At 43.2% G+C, this 17,843-nt stretch overlaps 1 protein-coding gene across 3 annotated transcripts in view; it reads right to left on the bottom strand.

Moving 5' to 3' along the window:
• Positions 1-17,843, bottom strand: part of ARHGEF3 (Rho guanine nucleotide exchange factor 3) — a 281,901-nt gene that overhangs the window by 199,720 nt on the left and 64,338 nt on the right. The gene's annotated exons all lie outside the window — the stretch shown is intronic.

Genomic DNA, 17,843 nt, shown 5'->3' with positions numbered 1-17,843 from the left:
TGTCTCCAACATCCCCACCTCCTTTCCCATGGAACAGGAGCTGCTCCGACTCCAAGGAGAAAAGTCTGGCCCCGGGAATCCTAGCCAAAGCACCTGTGCCCTGGCCTGGCTGTATATAATCCAGGTGGTCCCAAGCGGTTTACTGAGACATTAGTCATACTATAAATATGCGGAGCAAATACTTTTCAGGTGAGATGAGTTGAAATTAAGCCAATCTTAACTTGTGAGTAGCTGTGGTATCGTGGAGGGGGCACTGGAAGTCCTGGATTCAAATTCCATCTCAGACATTCTGAACAAGTCTCTTCACTGCTCTATGCCTCGGTTCCTGATCTATAAAATCAGGGGGCTGAACTCAGTGACCTTTAAGGTTCCTTCCCTGTCCCTACTCAATCTATCTCACCCCAGATTTCCTTTGATGAGATGTGCAAACTTCAGTGTTATTTGCCAGAGAAGAGAATTTGGAATAAAATAGATTGACAGTGGGTCCCAAATGAGGAATTAATTACTGAATCAATCAATAACAAGTAAATAAATGCCCACAAAGTACCAGGCCCTGTACAGCCCAATTATAATCTATTCATGTGATCTAAATCATCTATATGAATATAAAGAAAAACCCTCTTTTCAAAGAACTTATAACAAATACACACAGCACTTCAATAATAATGATGATAGAGAGTAATTAACATTCCTGTAGTGTTTTAAGATTTGCAGAGTACTTTGTGTTATCTTATTTGACCTCACAAGCACCCTGGGAAGTGGATGTCACATCATCATCATCATCATCATCATCATCATCATCATCATTATTTCCATTTAACAGATGAGGAAACTGGGGCAGGCAGAGTGATTTGCATAGAGTCACACAGCTCAGAATTATCTGAGGCAGAATGAGAACTCAGGTTTTCTTGACTCCAAGAAAAAACTAACATTTTATTTACCATGCCCCTTTCAGGGCAGCAGATTATGTTTTCTACCTTATCTCATTTGATCACAGGATCATGCATTTGAAGTTGGAATTTGGAAATCACCAAGTCCTTTTACAGTTGAGAAAATGGAGTCCCAGGATTTAAACTGACTTGGTACATGAGTAATAAGTAACAAAATTCACATTTGAACACAGACCTTTGACTGCAAATCCAATGTTCTTTGCCTCTTCAAAGCTACCTCATACTTCCATGATGGGGTAATCATTGTGGCATTAGTATCCCCCTTTTACAGATGAAGAAACTGAGAGTTCCAAGAGGTTAAGTGGTCAAATGGTTGTGACAGCCAGAGACTGGATTTGAAGGGTCTCCAGTCTCCAGGGCTCTAAGTACTGCCCCATTTGGCCTCCTCAAAACAAAGTAAAACAAAATGCCTTTGTTTGATCTTAGTGCTGGTGACAAAAGGCTTCTTGGAGAGTGAGACTGATTCTTTCATTGATTTCCTGCCCTTCAAATGACTCACACAAAGAAAGGGCAGGATTTCCACCTGTATTTTCTCTGCTCTGTTAGCTGGGTCTTGTACACACACACACACACACACACACACACACACACACTGCCCAATTATACAAATCTGACATCTCAAGACAAGTAAAGAACTTATGGATGACGTACTAAATGTAATATCACAAAGGAACAGGTGAAATGAATTCCACTGAAAATAAACCAAAATTAATACAGCTAGGATAGGAATAGTTGAATAGGGAAGTAATTATCTCTATATCAGATTTCTTGAATAAAAATTTGATATTAAAAACAGAAATATGTAAGATCAAAAGTCACTCCCAATAAAGAAATGGTCAAAGGATATGAATATAGGAATAATCCTCAAAAAAAGAATTGTAAATCAATAACAACCACATGAAAGAATATTCCAAATCACTAATAATAAGAGAAAGGGAATCAAAATAACCCTGAAGTTTCCCCTCAAATTCAACAAATTAAAAAGATGGAAAATCGCTATTATTGGAGGGAATTGTAAAAAGACAGGTACACAGATGCATTGTTGGTAGAGCTGCATCCTTCTGGAAAGTCATTAGGAATTATACAAATAAAGTTGCTAAAATGTTCAAAGATGCTGATCCAGAGATTCCCCTACTAAGCATATACCCCAAAGATGATAATAATAAAATGAAAGCTTCCCTGTATACTAATATTTATAGCAGAATGTTTCTGTGGCTGCAAATAACTAAAAACAAAGTAAGTGCCCGGTGACTGGGAATGACTAGACAATTCAGGGCACATGAACAAAAGAGGGAAGGAAAGGTTCATAGCAGAGAGAAGTAAGCAGAGTCAGGAAGACAATAGACATAAAAGGGTTACTCAATGAAAATGGAAAAGGACAGTCACCACCAAATATTTGTAACATTACAAAAACAAGCTTGAGCCCTAAAAAAGAGATCTGGGGAAACACTTGCCCTTCCCCCATTCCTTTGCAGAGAGGGCGATTGGAAAGGGGATGCCCATGAAAGTAGAATGTTGCTTATCCTATCATATATTTTTTGATATGTTAATTGATTTTTGCAGATCTTTTTTGTTTTCTTCCTCTTTTTTCTTTTAATTCTTTATTATAAAACAGGCCTCTAGGGAAAGAGAAGAGAATGGAAATTTAGGCAATACAGAAACAAAAAAAAAATTAATGAAATGTATGTTTTAAAAAGGAAATATATTTCTCCTATACCTTCTCTGCAAATATGGGGTACTGTGTGGAACAGACTTGATCTATGTGTTTGTCAATTTACTTAAACTACTTTCTCCTCCCCCCTTTTTTATTCTTTATTATAAATGGTGGCTCTTTGGGTAGGGCTGGAGGGGGGATCTATTTGGAAATGGAGAGAAATAAAAGATAACAATGAAAGTATATATATCTATTTTGGAGAAAATAAATGGGTTGGTAGAGGTTTTCCTCCTCAATAGCGTTTTCCTGTCCTTATTCCTGGGCTTCCCAAACTTTTATGCTTGTGAAATGTTTCTCATTTGTTTACTTCAGGAACTTTGTACCCTAAAAAACTGCCCATAAAGTACAAACAGAAATCCCACTGAAATTGGCCTAGGTCTGCCCCTGAGAGAAAGCAGGGCTTCCCTCTGCCCCCCATCCTAAACCTGACCACAGACTAGGGGTTTCCCCCTTGCTTAGTAGCAGGTCAATTAATGGATGAGGGCCCTGAACCCAAAGCGATCCATTAGGGCCATTCTGTGGACAAAGAATTAATCATGTCAGCCTGTTATCGGCCTATAATCCTTGGCAACTTCAAATTATTCCACACCAGAGAGCCAGGGGTCAGGAAAACAGAGACCAAGAACTCTCATGACTATTTTCAACGTTCCCTCCTTGGGCTTTCCACTTGGCCAGTCTTCCAATCTGGCTGACCAACCTAGCTCACACCCATACTACAGATTCTCAATAGCTCCAATTGGTGCTTCTCTTTTCCTGTTGATTTTCCTTCTGAGGTCCATTGGGTGGCTCCAGTTGGTAAAAGCCATCTTGCTAAGAGCCACTCATTAACAGGGTTTTATAGACACGGTCGCCCACTCACCCCTCAGTACAGGTATCTGGGACGTGACACGTCCTGTTACATATCGAGAAGAAAAAGAAGTGTCACTTCTTAAGAGGTATTTCTTCTTTGTCCTCAATTCAGCCTAGTGTAATAGATGAAAAACTGGTATGGAAACCTGTCTCTGACTGGCTAGGAGATCCTCCATAAATCATTTAACTACTAACCAATTCTCCAAAACTAGAGATGTTATTTTATTGTTAATTTGACTTTTTTCCCCAATTAAGTATTTATTTTTTTTTCCTCTTCCCATCAACCCCCTTTCTCAACTGAAGAAAAAAGCAAACAAAAACCCTTGAAACATGCAAGGGTGGTCAAGGTAAACCAATTCCCAAGGGGGTCACCTATGGCTGGTTCTGCATCCTGAGTCCATCTCCTCTCTGACCAAGGGGAAAGGTCACTTGCTTCCTCACTGAGCCTCTGGAATCATGATTGGTCCCTGAATTGATCTGAGATCTTGAGTTATATAAAAACTACAAATGAAGAGAGTTTTCTTGCCTGGAAATTTTCTTTAACCATTAAATCACAGGATTGTTACTTTTCAATCATGCCTGACTCTTTGTAATCCCATACACCATAGTGTCCATGGTTTTTTTATTTTTTGCTCTATTTTGATTTTTTGTCAAAGATACTGAAAGGCTCACCATTTTCTTCTCCAGGGGATTAAGGCCAACAGGTTAAGTGATTTGCCCAGAGTCATCCTGAGGCTGGATTTGAACTCAGGTCTTCCTGATACTAGGCCCAGCTCTCTAGAGTCACCTAGATGCCTAAAAACATAGAGCCTTTGGGATAAATCATGCCTAGAAACAAAGGAGAAAATGAGGTCCTGTCTTTTTGGCAAGCATGCTCTACTCTTAAGCATAGAATCCCCTTCTGTACATGCTAAACAAGTAGGTGATTTTCAGTTTCCTCTACTTAGCCATTGAGTTCTCAAACAAGTCAGACCTTTCCCCAGACTTTGGGTGGAGGCTTGGAGCTTCCAGCTCTAACCTAGAGATGGTGATTTGCTGCTGTTGAAGCCACTGGAGCCAAGTCAGCCATTTCTGAAGAGTCCACTGGGTACTGGTCGTGGGGATGACCGCCATGAGAAAAGTGACCCTGACCTTCATTTCCCTAAGAATGAAGACAAGTCAGGGAGAGAGGTGAGTCCTCAAATCAATATGACACAAGAGATCTTGGCTACAGCGGTGACAGGGACCTTCCAAGGCAACTCATCAAGTCTCTCCTTTTACAGAAATGGGGGCATCTCTCATCATCTCTTCCTACCAGTTCTAACACCCTCATGGCCACAGCTGGACTCAAGTAACTTATCCTAGTCGAGCCTCAGCTCCCAAGGAGTAGGCGAGGAAGGGAGACGGAGACCCCCAGGAACCTTTAGTGAATCTATCTGGAGCAGGCAGGAAATCAGAATAAATAAAACACCATCCAAGATAGTATTTAAGTTTAATGGGTAAGTTGGACAAAGACCATCTAAATTTTAATAAATATCCTCCTACCCCTTTCACCGAGTAGAAGGAGGAAACCAGATGTCCGGTCTTCTGAAAAACTCAAAATGTTCACAAATGGCAGAGAAAAAGACCACCAAGAAGGGAACTTGTCTACAATTATTTAAATCATGTGAGAAGTCCCATTAATACAATACCTAACTTCCTGCTGTCCATACAAACGAGCACAGAAGTCAGGATGCTTTGATTTGGGGGTTTGTTATCTTCTGAGATATAGGATTTAAAAAATCGTGGCTATTAGAAGCTCTAAAATCCTGTTTCTGGTGACACTACATGGTTGTGAATCAGAGACCACCACAATGGTGGGTGAGCCCATGGGCAATGGAGAGAAGCATGGTGGATGGAAATGAGCTGCTGCTTATTGCCAGAGGAAGCAGCGTGAGACGTATCATCCAGGAAATGTATGATTGAAGAGGAAGGGGCCCATCCGGGAGTAAGGCTACGAGGTGACAGCTGGAGAGCAGGAGGGATGGTGAGGTAGGGGGAAAGCTCTGAAAAGGGGGAAGGGGGAGGAGAGAAAGAGACAGAGACAGAGAGAAAGGAAAACAGAGAGAAGGGGGTAGGGGAGGCCACAGGACCAGACTAGCACTGGAGAAGAAGGTAGAGGTGGGCTGTGTTATCAGCCACTGTCAGTAACAGCCACAGAAATGAGATTACAGGCCATTGAAGTACTGAAAAAAAAAAAGACTGGCATGGGCAATGGAGCCAGGATCTGGGTTCAAAACACAGTTCTGCTACTTCCTGGCTATGTGACCTTGGACAAATCACTTAATCTTTGCCTCAGTTTCTTCATCTGTAAAATGGAGTCTATGACCCCTAAAAATTCCTTCCAACTTTAAGTCTATCAAGCTATAAGTATAATTAATAACAGAGGATAATAATAACTAATGGCGACCTTCTCTATGCCACTTACCTTAAAAATATTGTTTCATTCCATTCTCCCAACAGCTCTGGGAGTTAGGAGCTATTATATAATTCCCATTTTCCAGTCAAGGAAAGTGAGGCAAACAGCAGTTAAGTGACTTGACCTAAGAGCTAGGTTAAAGCTGACCTTCCTGACTCCAGGCCCAGTGTCCTACTCACTGGACCAACCTGCTCTCTTCTATTGAATTAGCATTTTAGTGACTTATTGAATGAACATCTTGAGATATAGACTCTCTAATAGATCCCAATGACAATAACATTGATTTTTATAGTCTTTTGTACAACAACACTGAATGTTTAAAGTTTAGGAGAGTCTTAGAGACCACAGAGTCTGACTCTGACCTTAATTCTGACTCTACCGCTGACCCTGATGAGGTAGGCAGTGTAAGTGTGAAAACTGCCATTTTTGGATATGAGTAAGCTAAGGGTCCAAGAAAGAAGACAGCTACCCAAGGTCACAGAGTGCTCATAAGTGCCAAAGCTGGGATTTGAACAAAGGTCTCCTGACTTATGTCTTAGACCATGATATCTGGTCCACCACAGGGCATATCAGGAAGACCCCTTTTCTCCACCTTGAAAAGGACCCTAAATGTAACTTCCAAAATGGCACCTGAGTGAGGATTTATGAGATGTCCAAGCCTGCTGCTTCTGCTGTCAAAGTTGAGATTTAACAAGCTTCCTGAGCTAATTTTGGGGGCAGGCCTGCTGGGAAACCTTTCCTCTTCTCCTCCTCCTCTACTATTTGCCATGACTTCTATCCTCAGGCATGAACAGAGTGCAGTCATAGAACTTCTAAATAAATGCAGTGACTCGTAAGACTCATTTCATCACCAACTCCCTAGAAGACGAAGGTCACCGGTGACCACCTTGCCCAATTCCCTCCCAGTTGAGAGATGGGAACAAACCAAACAAAAACATCCCAAGGCTTTTTGGAGTGTGATGCCCTTGAATGGACCAGTACAGACTGGACGGGAACAGTCTGACATGCCTTCAAAAAGCCCCCATCTCTGACATGGACAGAGTCCACCAACATTTTAATAATCTTGCCTGAAGATTGTGAAAGCTTTCCAGATCCCTCATCTCTGGCAGCCAGGCTCCTGTGGGGGAACAGGTCTTACATGCGAGTTGCCATAGCGGTCTCCATGGAAACCTTCAAAAGCGGCCTTCAAAAGCCCATCCAAACAAATGATCTCCCTCCATGATCCCCATTCAGAGCAATTGCTTCATCAGGCTAGAGCGTCATTGTGTCTTTCACCTGTGGCTGGATCCCTCAGGCTTGGTGTGTCAATTTTCTGCCCACATGGACCACCTTGGTGGGGAGCAGAGGGGGGCATGTACTGCCTGGCCAGTCAGCTGGACACCCAATGAAAGCAAGGCTCATCAGTTCACACCAGGGGGTTTCAGATCTCCTTCTAGGAATATGAAGCCCACGAGTGTCCTTGCTATCAGGTTAACTAAAGGGAGATGGACTGTTCGTGACTGTTCATCTACCTATACTGGATCAAAATGTTCCCTGGCCAGAGCTAACTGACATCCAAGACACTCAGAAACCTTTGGGAGGTTGACAAAGAAGCCAGATTAAAACTGTTCCTTGCATCTGGAGAAGCAAGAGTCCCTTGGTGAGCTCAGTACAAAGCACACCTGGGCGTGGGGAAGATGGAAAATTCCATCCAGTCCCTTGGGACCCAACCTGGGAGCCACCAATAATTCTAAGTGTGACCAATTGCCTTGCCTGGGAGAAGGACTATTTACAAACAGCTTTATCGTCAAGGATGCTTGCCTTGAGTTCAACCCAATAACCACCTAACATCGGGGATCTTAACCAGGGGTCCATGGCTAGATTTCAGAGTCTGTGACCTTGGATGGGGAAAAAAAGATACCATTACTTTATAGACTTGGTTTTCTCTACTTTCCTTTTGTGTTTTGTGTGATGCACTTAAAAACATCCTTCTGTGACAGGAACCATGGACTTGATCAGATTATCCAAGAGGTCCTGAAGCCTGATGTAAAGGGGCCCTGGGTCTGAATCCTGATTCTATCCCAATCCCTGTGTGGGACTCCTCTGCATCTCAGTTCCATTAAATAGAGGGATAAGGGATAACAGGACTTAGGATAACATCGTGTGTGTGTGTGTGTGTGTGTGTGTGTGTGTGTGTGTGTGTGTGTGTGTGTGTGTGGAGAGAGAGAGAGAGAGAGAGAGAGAGAGAGAGAGAGAGCCACTAACAGTCTCAAAAGCAGCTCATCCAGTTCAGATATGACTACTTGTAACACCACCAATGGAGTGAGAACTGGGGGGTTATTTACAATTTGATATTGTCACAAAATGAATTTTAATCCATTCTTGGCTCCTCTGTTTTAAATTTTCACTTTTTATGGTGACATGACATACATTCAAGAGGAATAAAAAAAGAGAAGCTTGTTTGAAATCTTAAATTTTTGTTAGGTACAGAGCTTTTAAAGTATTTATTAAATTTAAGGCAACAGTAACAGAACTGTCCTTTTTGTTCAATCAATTACTCCCAATGAGGAGGTTGGACCAGATGACCTCCCAATGGCAAGTGACTCTTTGGAGGTCGCTGGATGATGAAATGGTTGGAGCTCTGTGGCTGGAGCCAAGAAGACCCAAGTTCAAATCCAGCTTTAGGCATTTACTATCCAACCATTAGCAAGTCACTTCTACTATTTGCCTCAGTTTCTTCATCTATAAAATGGGGATAATAACAGAACTTACATCCCAGGGTTCTCGGGAAGATCAAACTAGATGTTATTGCTAAGTCATGAGCACAGTGCCTTAATAAATGGTTGTTGCTGATTAATGTGGGTCCATGTTTAGCATGGTTTTAAATATAGAGTCTATATCAGATTGCTTTCTGTCAGGGGGAGGGGGAGGGGAGGGAGGGAGGGAGGGAGGGGGGAAAAATGTGAAAGCCAAAACCTTGCAAAAAAAATGCGTCTTGCATGGAGCTAGAAAAATAAATAAATAAAATTTTTAAAGTAAATAAATAAATGCTTGTTGCTTTCCCTTCTGGAAATTATTTATTTTCCTCTGTTTTTTTTAAATATTTGATTGATTCACTTTTATTTCATTTTAGGGGGAGGGTTCTTTAGTAATTTTTTTATTACTAACTTTTGTTTCGATATCATCTAAACCTCCCCTTCCCCCCCCAGAACAATCCCACAGAGCAAAGAGACTTATTTTTATTTTCCAAAAGAAGTTTATGGATCTCTTGTTTCTAACTTGTCTCAATCTCTCCCTGAATTCCACTCCCAAAGCGTCACTGCATGTAGTAAAGATTTTATTGGACTAATTTTTCATAACTCAGACCTGAGGTAGAAGGCTGACTTTATCTTCACTTCACGGATGAAAAAACTGAGTCATGAGGAAGTTAAATCATCAATGCCAGGTGTGGGCATGTGGCCCCCTCCAGGGGAGTAGTTCCAGCCTTCCCCCCCAATGTGAACAGCAGTCAGCACAGCCCCCCAAGCCAAAGCCACCGGCCCTGGAGTCAGGAGTCCCTGAATTCAAATCGCGCCTCAAAGGAAGTATCCCCCCGACATTGAAGAAAACACTGTGCTGAAATGAATCTCTTCCACTCTGGGGCAAGAGGCAGACCCTTAAGGAAGGCTTTTAACAATATGGAGCTTCTCTGTGGGGCCCAGGGACAGCTCAGGGTCTCCAAGATGCTTTCAGGGGGTCCACCAGGTCAAAATTATATTTATAATAATATTAAGACATTTAAATTTCTAATATGGTAAAATTATATATAAATCACAGAAATGCAGCTAAGGGGCACCATGGGGCAAAGTCTGGACTCAGACACTTACCATTAGGTGACCCTGGGCAAGTCACTTCACCCTGTTTGCCTCAGTTTCCTCATCTGTAAAATGAGCTAGTGAAGGAAATAGCAAACCACTCCAGCATCTTTGCCTAGAAAACCCCAAATTGGGTCATGAAGAATAATGTTTGTCCTTCATTTTTGAAGCCCACAACATCAGGAAGATGATGCCATGACAAGCATGTAAACTGGATTTGAGTGGGCTCCTCCAGAGCCATCTGGTCCAGTGGCCAGATATGAAGTAGGATGATGGAGATGACTCTGGGATACGAGGCAATCAGGGTTAAGGGACTTGCCCAAGGTCACACAGCTAATAAGTGTCCAGTATCTAAGGCTGGATTCAAACCCCTATCCTTCTGACTCTAAAGCCAGTGCTCTATTCACTCACCACCTGAAACAACAACCCACACAAAAAAAAGCACATTGAAAAAGGTCCTCAATAATTGAGGGTTCCGGGGTGGCTAGGTGGCGCTGTGGATAGAGCACTGACCCTGGAGTCAGGAGGCCCTGAATTCAAATCACGCTTCAGACACTTAATCATTACCTAGCTGTGTGGCTTCGGGCAAGCCACTTAACCCCATTGCCTTGCAATAATAATAATAATAATAATAATAATAATAATAATAATATAGGGTTCCTTAAATTTTTAAGAGTGTAAAGGGGTCCTGAGATTAAAAAAAAAGCTTGAGGAACCCAGAAGCTCAGACTTAGAGGGCTCCTCAAAGGTCAGTTCAATCTAAACCTTGATGAGAATTCCCCTCTACCATACCCCCAACAAATAGTCACCGAGAGGGGCAGCCAAGTGGCACAGTGGATAGAACACCAGCCTTGGAGTCAAGAGGACCTGAGTTCAAATGTGACCTCAGGTCCTTAACAATTACCTAGTTGTGTGACCTTGGACAAGTCACTTAACCCCATTGCCTTGCAAAAAAAAATCCAAAACAACAGTCACTGAGCCAGTTAACTGAATTGGATCTCAGTTTCCTTCTTTGTAAAATGGGGGCCTTAAAGTTCCCCGAAAGTTCTGGACTGATTGTACAAAGAAACGATTAATAATTTAAACTTTGTTACTAGAGAGCAGCTAGACAGTGGAGTGGATAGGGCTCTGAATCTGGAATCAAGAAGCTCTAAATTCAAATCCAGCCTCAAATACTTAGTAACTGTGGGACCCTGTGTCAGCCTCATCTGTAAAATGTGAATGATAATAACGGCAGCCATCTACCAGGGTTGGTCTGATCAGAGGAGCCGATATTCCATTGAAAACCTTAAAGCGCCACACTAATGTTGGCTAGTGCAGTCCCAGGTAACATCCCTTATTCACCCCTTCTCCCCTTCTTCCACACCCCATCCAGGCAGGAACGTCCTGAAAATGCAGAATGACCATTTAAAAACGTCACTGCAAGTCGAACGAGTAGCTGGGAAATCCATGCTGATCGTCATGCAGTATTTATTGACCTTTGGTCACCCACCATCTCAACCCCCAGGATGCCCCAATTTTTTCCTCCCTATCCATATAAAGGATCTTTAATGGGTATCCCACATTCCCCCAAAGTTTGAAAGAGACTGCCACAAAGCCTATTTCCCATTAGCCTCAAGCACCAAATATTTGGTTGTTACTGCCTAAAATAAAAGAACAGATTCTTTCAAAACTGAAGGTTATTGGAATACTCTGGATCCACTCTTTGCTGACTCAAAGGCTGAGTCAGAGATTGGTCAACAGGCTTCGCTTAGAATAAGCCTGGCTTCTAGGAATGCTAAGAGAAGCTATCCCCAACCTGGACCCACTCCTTGCCTCTGGGCCAATAGGGTAGCAAACTGTTTTAATCAGCTTTTCCTCTTCTTTTTCTTTCTTCTTTTTTCCTTAAGAAACATTTTTTTTTGTGGGATGGCTTTCTGGAAGTAGCAAGAAAACTACTGGGAGAAATGTTAGTTCTATAAAAAAGCAGACGAGAGCACTAAACAATTTGAGTTTCTAGGATTACTAGATAGTTGTGTCGGTTAATCTTCCATTGTCATCCAAGATTTTCTCTTGTAAAGACCTAGGTTAATGGGAACGATCCAACTCTCACCCAGAATACAGCAGACAGGATGCTTAGGGGTCAGTCAGACATACAAACAACCCTGTATTTCACGAAAAACAAAAATGAGACACCTGCTGTGTGCAATGCTTATCAACAAAAATATGACATCAAATGTCTCCAAAAACTCACGATCCAATGGATGGTGAAAGACATGGGTAGATAATGAGCTCACATACATGAGAGATGGTGATCAGGTTAAAGAAGCAGCTCAAGATTTATGCTTTGGGGAGCACCAAAGAGGGATCAATTAAGTGATCAATGACAAACTATTGTGTGAAAGTGGGAATACAAGGAGAAAAATGGAATGATCTGTCCTCAAGCAGTTTGCAGGCTCCCTTGGAAGACACCATATGACAAAATAGATACTAGATAATTTTGAGAGGCACAAACATTAACAACAAAAGTAACCAGCATTTTATACAGCACTTTGAGATTCACAAAGCATTTAAAAACTTTATCACATTGCGTCCTCAGTATAATCCTGGGAAAACTATTGTCCCATTTTGCAGATGAGGAAACTGAGGCCCAGAAATGTGAAGCTGTTGCCCACGGTCCCCCTGCAAGGAACTGAGACAGAACCTGACTTCAGACCCAACCCTTTCCCCACTTGGGCCTCAAGGAGAGGCCGTCCCTTAGTAGAGCTCTTTGCCCACAGTAGGCGCTTCATAAATGCTTACTGGCTGTCCCTTGAGCTGAGCCTTTCAATGAACATTTATGAAATACCTACTAGGTTTGGGGGTAAGAACAATACCATCATGAAGCACCTTGAAGAAAATCAGAGAAACGGAGAAGTAGAGAGGAGGGCTAGAGTTCCCCCTAGGGAGGGGACCCAGCCAGGGTGAGGACAGGAAGGAAGGGCCAGGTGTGAGGAGCACCACAGAGGCTACTGACCTTCCCTGAGATCAGAAAAGTTGTCCAGGGCCAGGTGATGAAAGGTTGAAAGGTCTAACGGAAGTTTCTATGCGATTGCACAGGGAACGTCACAGAATCAGTGGAGTCTATTGAGTACGGGGGTGACGTAGGAAAATCTCCATTTCAGGGAAATGCCTTGGTCAGTGGAGGAAGGGAGGCCAAAGAAGAGGCCACTGTAATAGTCCAGGGGAGAGTGGTGCAGCTCAGTGGGGGAAGGAGGGGAGCACTTCCATTTGGGGGAGAGTCATGGCAGGCCTCCCGAGGGAGATGAAATCTCAGCTTTGGATAGAGGGAGGGGCTTGATGAGGCAGAAACCGAGGTGGGGGAAGGAGGGAAGAGGTCATTAGAGACTGTTATCGTTATTTCAAGAAGACCAAAGTATCAAGACTTTAGAGTACACTGGAGCTGAGTGAGGGAAAGTTGTGCTAAATCACCAGCCTCACGTGCTCCTTGGGGTCCAGCTGGGTCCAGGGGCCAGATGTGGCTCAAGGATGCAAAGGCTTTTGGCCTTTTAAGCTAAGGTCTTTAACCGGTCTCAGTTTGACTAGGTAACACCTATTCAAGTGATTAAGGCTGGGTAAGAAAGAGATGAGGCAAAGGATGACCACTTTAACCTAGTCCAAACCAAAAAACAAAAATCAGTCTAAGAAGGAGGAGCCTCGGGGTTTCTGGCCAAAATAGAAACAATTACTATTAACCTTCAATTAGAAATTGGAAGGATGGGGGTGAGCAAAGATGGGGGGGGGTTGGAGAGAGCCAGGTGAAAAGGGGAAGTGTACTCTGGTTTCCCCAGTTGGGGTAGAAGGGCAGGAAAGGTCTGGGCTTGGATCCCCAGGGCTTGGCACCTTGAAAGCACTTTTATCCACTCATTTATTCATTTACAAATCTGATCCCACCCCTGGAGCTGATCCTGAGCCTAGGCTGCCCTCTGCAGTTTCATTATCTTCCAGGACTATTAAGATTAAAGACATCTCTATGGCAGCTGAGGGGAACCAGCTGCTCAGGGTCTCCCCCAGAAGGAGGATGGGGTCTGACCTTGAGGCCCTAGGAGTGGAGGTGCTGTCAGAGAAGAGGGATTGTTGGCTCTTTCTTTTCTATTAGTAAAGTCCTTTGGGAAATTTATGCTCAGTCCTGGCTCAGGGACTCCTGTCTCAAAGAATGATCCAGAATCCCTCTTGGATTTGGGAATAGATTAAAGAATGGGGAGAACCAATGAACTGTGACTGCAATCAAGAGTTTGGTACAGTGTCTAGTACACAGTAGGCGCCTAATACATGCTAGTTGATCGATCAATTCTGAAAGATTATGTCTTGTCCAGTTAGAAAAAGTATGAGGCAGGATGGGAGAATCCTAGGTCTAGGCCGAAGGGGGGAGATTCAATAGGAGCCGGGTATGTGCCAGGATTGTTGCTGATAAATTCTGCTCGTTGTTTGTAAAATGCTTTGCAAATCTCAGACGACAGCTCGAGAAGGCCTAGGTATTTTTGTTATTATGTGTTATTATTATTATTACTGGATTCAACAGCTTTTGTTTGTGATGGCAGTTACAGAGAGCGGATACGAATGGGAAATGATCTCTTCAAATGGAGAGAAAGCTAGCTGGGAAGCCCCGAAGTCCCGGGTCCTGCCTGGGACCTATACTGACCTACTGCCTGAGGGACCCTGGCTAAGTCACTTGACTTCTTGGTGATGCTTCAGAGGGGGTCCCAATCTGGACTGCCAAAGGAACTCAGGGCTGTCACTGAGGACATCCAAGGTCTGATCCAGGAAAAAAAACTGAACCTTCATCTGCTATAGAAATATAGCTAATAAAGCTAAGAGGGAAGAATTCTTACCTGAAATGCCAGGGCCCAACTAATTAAAGGCCAGAAGCTCAGCCCTGGAGACCAGGAAGGGACTTCAGCGGCCACCCCGCCCAGGCCAACCCACACACAAAAGGCATCCCCACCTTGACCTGCCCAACCTATCACATGCATCCAAAAATCCCAGCCAGGAAATTATTTTATCAACTAGCAAAACACAGAGAATAATTTCCCCTCTAATTTTTATGAAGTCTAGATGACTTTCAGAGGAAAGGAGACATTTCACCTATGAATCTGGCGATTAAACTGAGGGCGAGGGAGAAGAAAGCAGGGATGTGAGCTGGGCTTCACACAGTGGAAAAACAGCAATCTACAGTCCCAAACTCCACATTATAACTGATATTGTAGCTACTGTCATCATTGGTTATCAGAGTGAAAGCACCATCTGCCCTTAGCCCTGAACGGAGGTGGGGGGGGGGGAGTGCCAATCAATGAAACTGGCTTAGTCAAAGAAGCACTAAGGGGAAGAGGAAGACAATGAGCATTTATTAAGCACCTACTGCACACCAAACGCACACAAAAATGCTAAGTGCTTTACAACTATGATCTCATTACAAATACTATTTCCCAAGCACACAAGGGGGTGATTTATTTTTTTATTTTTATTTTTAGGTTTTTAGGTTTTTGCAAGGCAATGGGGTTAAGTGGCTTGCCCAAGGCCACACAGCTAGGTCATTATTAAGTGTCTGAGGCCGGATTTGAACCCAGGTACTCCTGACTCCAAGGCCAGTGCTTTACCCACTGTGCCACCTAGCCGCCCCACAAGAGGGCAATTTAAATTAGAATTATTAGGGGTGGCTAGGTGGCACAGTGGATAAAGCACCGGCCCTGGAGTCAGGAGTACCCGGGTTCAAATCCGGCCTCAGACACTTAATAATGACCTAGCTGTGTGGCCTTGGGCAAGCCACTTAACCCCATTGCCTTGCAAAAAAACCCCTAAAATAAATAAATAAGTAGATTAGAATTACTCTCTGTTTGCTAGTCTATCCTAAAGTCATTGGTCCTCTTTGAAAACAAAGGAAAAACAACACAAAACAAGAGATTGTTTCCTAAAACATAGTTTTGATCATATTACTCCCCTACTCAAAGATCTCACTATTGTTTTAGCCAATCAAGACCCAATTTCTAGGCCTTGCCCCATGGGCCGAATATCCCTATCCCCATTTTATAGAGAAGGAAACTGAGGTTTTGAAAGGCTGTGTCTTGTCCAATTAGAAAAAGTATGAGGCAGGATGGTAGAATCTAGTCTAGAGCCAAAGCCTCAGAAGCCATCTGGACAGCCCCCCTCTTCTTTACAATTGGGGCCTAGGGAAGTGAAGAGATTTGTCCGAGATGATCAACTGTAATGTGACAGAGGTGGGCTTTGAGCCCCATTCCTCTGACTCTATAACAAAGGCTACTCCCTGCAGGCCTTCACAGAAACTGCCAGAATGACGACTGTCATCCTGGGCTCCAACTGGTCTTGAACTAAGAGTCCTCTGAGAAAGGTTAAGAAAGAGCATGGAAAATAATTTGTTTTGCCCATATCCAACCTGCAGCCTGTACCAAATCCATCTAGGAACTCTTCAGTGAAAAAAACCCAAACTCAGTTCCTTAGACCTCTGAATTACATTTAACCAACTACAGATAGTTTATTTAACAGATACTGTTCGATTACTGGGAGTCTATGAGGGAATGATTCAGTGGTACGGTTAGTGAAAGGAAGCCAGCGGTATCTTGGTCAACCTAATGGCCCTACTAGACTTCCCAGGGCCTTGAATGCTATCACCCAGTCTCATACCTTAATCCACATGGCACCGTGCCATGCCTGACTTGGTCCCTAGCTATCCTCCTCTTATTATATCTAGCTTTTCCACTTCCTACCCCCAAATTCCATGATAAAATGGAAATAAAGCTTGGAGACGGGAAGCTTGAATTCTAGGCCTGCTTCCACCAAGAGTTAAGTGTTCAAATTGGACGTCCCCTCACTTTATTTCTCTGAACCTCAGGTTTCTGATTTACACAATGGGGGCCCACATACCAATCCTTGCCCTGTCAACCTCACAGGGTGAGTAGGAGGACCATGAAACTAACAGGCATCCATCTGGTGCCTACTCTGCGAACGTGTTTTAGAAGAAGAGATACTCAAATCTTCAAATGGATCAGATGCCTCACCATCCAGAAGTTGCCTCTAAGGTGCAGATTACAACTGTGTTTGTCCATCACCTCCTAGAAGGTCAACACAGAGGGTCTACTCAGCCCGAAAGAGGTCAGAGCAACATAAAAATGTGGGTGTGATTAACTTATATGGAAATCCCAATGTGTATAAGTAACTTTTTGGATCACTTCACTGTAACATTTATTAAGTGACTACTGTATGTGTTCAGCGCATGCACAAATTAAAAACAAGGAAAAAAAGATGAAACGTCCCTTTCTTTGAGGAGGGAAATAATACAGAGATTAAAAAAAAGATATGGGGGTGACTAGGTGGCACAGTGGACAGAGTACCAGTCCTGGATTCAGGAGTCCCTGAGTTCAAATCCGGCTTCAGACACTTAATAATGACCTAGCTGTGTGGCCTTGGGCAAGTCACTTAACCCCACTGCCTTGTAAAAAACAACAACAAAGTACACAAAATAAGTAAATTGAGATGTGTTGCTGTTGTTTAGTCATTTTTCAGTCGTGTCTGAATCTTTATGACCCTATTTGGGGTTTTCTTGGCTAAGATACAAGAGTGTTTTGTCATTTCCTTTTCTCACTCATTTTGCAGATGAGGAAACCAAGGCAAACAGGGTAAAGTGAGATGCTCAGGGTAACATAGTTAGCAAATGTGTAAGGTCATGTTTGAACTCAGGTCCTCCTGACTCCAGGAACTCTATGCCACCTGAAATCACACAGGTACTAACAGTAGGTAGAGGGTGGGGTGGGGATTGGGGGAAAAGTCTTTTGTAGGAAGAAATGTCTAAAATGAGTCTTGTAGGGAGTGAGGGGCCATGAGAAGTGATGCTCCAGAAGGGGAAGCGATGGCCAAGAGGAAGGGCACTGCAGGTCAGTCATGGGAGATCATCAGAGGAGAAGACGGCTCAGTCTCGTCCATGATAGAAATAAAGGATGAGGGCATTGGCTATGTTGGGTCCCCAAGGATGACAAGGAACACCATTTGCTCAGAGGTCTCTCTATTTGGAGTGTCTATGACAAGCAAGG

Source organism: Macrotis lagotis, chromosome 8 (genome assembly GCF_037893015.1).
Source record: "Macrotis lagotis isolate mMagLag1 chromosome 8, bilby.v1.9.chrom.fasta, whole genome shotgun sequence".
NCBI classification, from domain to species: Eukaryota; Metazoa; Chordata; class Mammalia; order Peramelemorphia; family Peramelidae; genus Macrotis; species Macrotis lagotis.
The sequence above is the reverse complement of the archived record's forward strand: the minus strand, read 5'-3'. Positions and strand labels throughout refer to the sequence as shown.